The sequence below is a fragment of the Hermetia illucens genome, chromosome 1 (genome assembly GCF_905115235.1).
Source record: "Hermetia illucens chromosome 1, iHerIll2.2.curated.20191125, whole genome shotgun sequence".
NCBI classification, from domain to species: Eukaryota; Metazoa; Arthropoda; class Insecta; order Diptera; family Stratiomyidae; genus Hermetia; species Hermetia illucens.
Window position 1 is genome coordinate 220,105,023 of NC_051849.1, and position 7,360 is coordinate 220,112,382.

The window sequence follows — 7,360 nt, forward strand, 5'->3', positions numbered from 1 at the left end:
CCCCCATCCAAGAAGTCTTATGCCGGCCAATGCTCCAATAATTCTGTTTTAGTTGACGGAGTTGTATTGGTTTTTTACATCCAATGCCAACAGAATGCAGCAGCAAAAATCAGGGCCAGATTCATCACCGAACCCATACTGGCATTCTGGCAAGCCATTACCGCTTCCAACGCCGGAAATAGAAACTTGTTAGCACTGGTGAAGGGAACAAGTGGTTCCCGAAATATTGGTATTTGCAAGAATAAATATCCACATCAGGAAATAGTCTGTTATAGATTACCCTTTCCATCACTTTTCCCTGTTGGATACACCAACAGACAAATCCGGCCATATAATGCTGGATCTACAATTGGTTTATTGGGTTTGTCAAACAACACTAATTTGGGCTTTCTCTACAGAGCAGCGAATATTTCTTCTTTTAGGGCCAACTTTTCACTGTCAGCTTTAAAACAGTTTTGACAATGAGGAACCAGAGTAGCAGCAATATCTTTCAGAAGGGGCAGGCAGATCACCTGATGTTTCTTTACCATCCTGTAGACCCCATCCAGCGTATTAGCACAACTATTTGAAGGAGTTCTCCTTGTCCTTCTGAGTAGCCTCTTTTAAGTGGCATCGCAGATGTCTATGTGCCTCCTTCCACCGAGCTTTCCCCGAAATCTCTAACAAGCCTCCTTGTTCGGAAACTTGTGGCAGACAAAGTTGGGTTCTTGCACCAGTAATTGGGTTGAAAACTGGGGTTTTCTGGGCTGAATAGGATCGCATGCTTCCGTCACCCATTCAATAATTTGAAGGAGGATATGTTGGGCTTGAGTGCCGCGGAAAATCTGTCCCCCATAAAAGCCTTTAACGTCCGCTCGGGCATCCCTCGCAGCATTCTGCGAGAGTTCTTTTTCGAGCTTGACACGCTCTTGTTCTGCTTCCGAATTGTCTAGTGGTCACTGTGAGTATAGTAAGATTGCCAAATCCTGCCCCGCCCAAGGTGAAGTGCCTCCCAAAAATGCAATGGATTTAGGGAAATTATACGGCGATTTGAAGACGACAATCTGGGCTACAGGTGTCTCTTTGACAGTTTTGGACAGATGGAGTCCACCAAGCAGGAAATTCGTCATATTTTACATTTTTACTACCTGAGAGGTAAAAATGTAACGAAGGCGGCCAAAAAAATTTGTGAAGTTTATGGGCCCGATACTGTAACGATTCGCATAGCACAGCGTTGGTTCGATCGATTTCGTTCTGGTGTAGTGGATGTCGAAGATACACCCGATACTGGTAGGTCAATCGTCGTTGAACCCGGTAAAATCGTCGAAATCATCCAAGTAGACCGGCATGTGAGCATCCGCTCGATTGGCCAGGAACTGGGTAAAGACCATAAAACCGTTTGGAACCATTTACAGAAGATTGGTCAATAGGAATGGTGTTGCGTTCCACCAGGACAACGCTCGGCCTCACACATCTTTGATGATCCGCCAAAAGCTACGGGAGCTCGGATGGGATGTCCTATCGCACCCACCGTATAGTCCGGACCTGGCACCAAGTCATTACCATCTCTTCCGGTCCGTGGTAAACGCTCTTAGTGCTACTAAGTTGGCCTTAAAAGAGGCTTGCGAAAACTGGCTGTCTGAGCTTTTTGCAAATAAGGAGCAAACGGCGCATATTTGACTTAAATCGGATAACTCTAAGTATGTTAAATAAAGCGTCAAATGTTGATCGCAAATACGACATTTCTTTTTCCCCAACTTAATATATTAGGTTGGTTGGGAAATAATATTTGTGTCTTTATGGTATATTGAAATAAATAATTGGTAAAGGCTGAATTTTTAACTTCATCCCCGGAAAGGTTGGAGAGCTTATGGCGGGAAAAAGCAAACGTCCCCCTTCTTCAAGTCCGGGGAAAAATTCGTCTTGGTTCTCTCCCCCCCCCCCCCCCGCTCTCAAAGTGTGTTTTTTTTAATATCATTATGGTAAAGTTTGAATTGTCAACCCTACCTCATGAGGGAAGAAGGATGGGAAGAGTAGACCAGAGGGTGTAGAAGAGTTCTCATCTTTATCCACGTTAGACGACCATCCCCCTTTTTTCTCGAAACTGTATGTTGAAAATCGGTTGCCACCATAGCGCAAAATCTATCCAACGAAATTCTCTGAAATTTTCACGACTTATTCAGAATATATTTCTACGGTCCGCTAACTAGGATAATTGCGATTCATTCAGTAGTTTTTTTTTTATTCATTGAAGAAACCGTAAAAAAACACCAAAATTCAAAAAAAAAAACTTTAACAAGGCACCAAAAATTGAGTTTTTAATATTTTTTAATAATCCTAGTTTGCGGACTGTAGTTTAAGCCTGTACGTCAAAATGCCGTCTACTTTTTTTTTTCTTTAAAATGATCGCAGCGCCCTCTAGCGTGGCAGCAGAAAAACACCTTTTTTTTGGAGATGGGTGTATAAATTGCTCTGTACTTCAATAACGAACTATGCGATCGGACTGGAAAAATTACTATGATTGCTCAAGATATCAATAAATCCATAGTGAAAGATTCGTATTTGTATCTTCATCCAGTTCTTCACAAAAATTTTTTAAAAAAAGTCAAAAAACGGTCTTCACACGAGATGACCCCCTTAATTCATCTCAAATTTGCATTTTCAAATTCCAAAAAAGTTGCAGAAAATTTCATTTCCCATTTATTTATTCTTTCAATTTCCTGACTAGGCCTTATTTGTACATACAATAGCATGTTAGCTTAACGAGAGTACAAATCATTATTTATTCAAGGAATTTCTCATAAACGACCAAGATAAGATACTTTGAGTCGAAACTAAGAACTAAATCTTTGACCTTTTGTTTCTATACTGCAGTAGTGGCAAAGTATCCAGCATTGATGTTAAGAATACTCTATCAACTGGTCACCATGCTAAGCCATTTCCACGGAACATTACTCTTAGTACGTATGACGTCCTTTATTTGGACGAACAACTATCTTGAGCGAACTTTAAATGTTACTTTTAACTCAAATATTTGGTTAACATTATTTGGGTCAATTTACAATCATAGCATTCTCATTTATTGCACTTAGCAGGCTCTAAAACAGGTTCGCAATCCAGTTAGTAACTCAGACAAAAATATACATACCAGTTAGTACCAGCAAACATGTTTCCATGTAAACAGCCATAGATTATTGCAAATTATCTGAAATTTATTACCTTTTCTATCTGTAGCCCGGTCAATTTTAGCACCTACGAATGAAGTCGTTTAGCATCTACAGACATGAATTGTGATATATTTAGATAATTTGTTAAATCTGTGAGTAAATTAAAGCTAATCCAGGCAAATAATGAAGTGACCGATCCGCTTGTGATTCCATGAAACATTAAGTACTTTTCACGATTTATTGTGCTCATAGAGTGGAAATTCTCCAACCTGATGTTTGCTTAGGGATCATATTGAACCTTGATGATATTCAACTGATATTTTGCTAGTATCTAATACTACTAATAATCAGATACGAGCAAACAATGTCAAGTCGCCAGACTACAACTGGCAGACTTCCGCGGAATACAAGATTTAAGATGTGCCAAACTCGACTAAATATTTATTTAACACGTTAGATAGATAAATAGAAGTAATAATTGTTATTTATGAGTTTCAAAATTTCGAATGACGTTAGTATGAGATGGTTTTTGCATTCATAACTTTGTAACATTTTTTGCGAAATCGCAACTTTCAGCTATCTTGAAGATCCAACGTTATCTTTGGTGATTGCATGATTTCTACTCCCAAAGGATGTATGGGAGTGAACTGGTATAACCAGAACGTATCATCCATTTCCCAGTAATTGTTACTTTCTTAAAAGGAAATGATCGACGGAACAATATTCGAAAGGAAGTGACGACATCACAAGACATCACAATACACAAATTCTAGATATCTCCACTTCCACGTGCAACACAATGAATCAAATTAAATATGTTCGATTTCTCATAATGCAGAAATATTGAAAACTCCATGGGAACTAGAAGAAATGTTGAGGACTGAACAATTAAAACGCTCATTGTCTGAAATGTAGGAACACCCTGAGAGGAAGACGGAGAACAAATGGGCGGACGTTAATACATTGCACATAATTGAAATGAGTGGGAATTTGATATTTTATTGATCGCTTCCTATCACCTTGGATGTCTTCAAATACAATTATACTATACTTTATGATGGCAGGACACTGATAAATTGGGAAACGGACGTAGTTTATTCATGAAAGAGTTTTTACTAATTCCCGGCCTGCTTCAAAATACCGTCTATGGGCTGTGGTTATTGATAATCGATAGGTCAATTAGCTCAGGACTTCTTTCAATGGCTGACAATTTTGGGGTAAAATGATTTACTACTTAATGTCATACATACGTATCTACGAACGTCTGGGGGTTTTATATTTGTGCTGTATTTTGACTAGGGTATTGGTAGCATGTGGTATTTCAGAAAAGAACTAACCACTTTCTATTTGAATGAAGGAAATGTGGATAGAACTTTACATGTCATAAATATTAACAAGTTTTCTTCAAGAATTCTCCACTGGGTAGAATGTGAATGACTAAAAATAGATTTATAGGAGGTAGCCCTCTACCTGTACTCGTCAGATATTAGTCCCATCATTTGTCCTGTCAATTGAATGTAAAGTCGATGTCAATAGGCTGAAATATTTCACCAAGCGACCGCATAGTATAAATTGGAAGCTATCAGGAGACTACATCACGTAAGTCCCAGCAAGCCATAACATTGGACAGCTTCTGTTTCTTAGCCTTTTACTAAGCCAGTGCTGAAAATAGAGAACCCAGTAACCTGCCCCTATCAGTATATCTATTCTTCCTGATTTTTAAATTCTGGGAGTTAGAACACCAACTGACTGGCAAGAACCACAGTTCCAATATGGAAAAAGAAACGTAGTCCAGTAAAATCTTCAAATTACTGGGCGATCCGGTTGTTGTCCGGTACCTGAAGATTTCTGAACGCATTCTTGACAACCGTATGTGCGAAATCGTTCTGTGGCGGTGCTAATTATTTCCGGACACTTGTCAGGAATTAGAACTTTTAATTACCTTTCTTTTCTACCGAAGTGGTCTACTCCTCCTGCGTATAGCAGTCACTCCGTTAAAGAGACAGTCTACCCCCAGCTCTCTCTTTGTGAACACCAAAATGAGAAGCGGGATCGATATTGGATTTAAATAAACATACCACATATATAAACACGACTTTCATTCAACTCCTACTATCAACCTAACCTGGCGATTACCAAAGTAGTAACCCCGAATTTAAAAAAGGAAAATTGCCGAGAACACCCCTGCATATAAGAGTATGACTCCGACCGCAGTGAACTGCGTACCAAGTTTTCCAGACTTCAGTCCCCATGAGCTTGAAATTTGGTTTAAAATCGTGGAGGTGAGCTTTGTAACATAAAGGACCCACACCAAGCAATATTTGCAAGCCATCACAATGCTGCCACCGCTATATGTTACCAAAGTCCGCGACATAGTTCATGACAGCTTGCTCATATAACCACTTACGTGTGGAATTAATAATGCCATTCTGTGACAGTCAGAAGGAAAAAATGAGACAGCTAATGGAGGCCACATATATCGGTGACGAGAAACCCTCCCAGTTTCTCCGCCTGCAGTGTCTTGGCGGTACTAAAGTTCCGGAGCCGCTTATCAGAAGTGTATGGTTAAGGCACCTACAGCCTGCTCTTCAATCGATTATGGCGACGATGGATGGCCAGCTACTGCAAACTGCAGCCGACATAGCTGATAAGATCTACGCCCCTCTTCCGTGGAAATAACATCCTCGCCCTCAGCAGGGGGACCAGTTTAACGAAGCCAGTCGAACAATTATCAAGTCAGCTTGCAGAGCTGTGAATGGAGCTACACACGGTCAAACAGGAATCCTAACCCGAGAATTCTTCCGAACGTAAACGTCGATACTATAATTCTCGACTGCATTCTTCATGCCAGCTATTTATGTTCGACAAAAATACGAGACCACGGATCGTCATAGACATTGGCGCCGATATATGCGTTTATCCCCGCTCAAAATTCCAAGGACCATATAGAAAGGCACGGTTCGAGCTTTGGGCTGCCAACGGAATACCAATTGCCACATACGGAATCGCTAACCTCACATTCAACGTCGGTCTTCGACGGTATTTGGAGACCAGTTGCTTTTAAACCCCGACGATTAGCTTCGGGCAAGCTGGATCTCGCGAAAAAGGAACTCAATACTTCGTCAAATAGTCTGTGGGCTGCACCCTTGCGTATGGTGCCTAAAAAGAACAATGAGTGGAGATCGTGTGGCGATTATCGCGCAATCAACACTCGGACTTCCGCCAACAAGTACCCAGTTCGGCACATCCACGATTTGGATCGATTGGTCAGAGCATTTGACCAGATTCCTATAGCTGAAGAAGACATATTAAAGACTGCCATCACCACACCGTTCGGCCTTTACGAATTTTCGGTCCATCTATTGACTAAATACGACATTTCTTTTTCCCCAACCCAATATTTATTTATTTATTTAATTTAACGGACAACAAACAGAGTAAATTCCAATTAATTATTGTTCTCAGGAGGAGGAGAAAGCAAAAAACCTAACCTAACCTAAAACCTACGTTTAAAACTACTTAAAGTAGGGAAGTGAAAAGGATCAAGCTGTTCTGCATTATAATTTCGGCTAAGCCTAGGAATCGGGGAATGAAAGTACACTTCGAGCTCTGCGAAGGGCACGTTGAAAATATCTGCGCTACGTGTGTTATAAGACGCAGGACGGCAGGTGATCTCGTCAGCGGCGGAGCAGTTCATCAGATCCGAGGAAAGTTTAAAGAATGTGCATAGATCCAGATAGGATCTACACTGTTGTAGGACGGGAAGGTTCAGAAAGCGGAGCTGGGAGGGGTAATCCACACGAGGGAAGTTTTTCTTAAATGCCTGAATTTACGTTGCACATTTTGAAGGGCAAGACAATCACACTTACGGGAGGGTGACCAGACCACGGAGCAATACTGGAGGGTATTCCTCACAAAGGAATTGAAGAGAGCTAAGGAGGGTTGGATGGAGTCAAAATCAGAGGAGGAGCCAAGTATAAAGCCTGACAATTTTGCTGCTCGATTGATGACATCGAGGCAATGGGTGTCAAAGCGGAGCTTATTGTCGAAAGTGACTCCGAGGTCTTGAGTGGAATTTAAGCAGGATAAGGAACGTCCGTTAAGAGAGTAGGAGAAAGAAGTGGGTGAGGATTTTAGAGAGTAGCACATAGAGTGACACTTTCTGACATTTAGCACTAAACCATTAGTCGAGCACCAACGGACCAGAGTGTCCA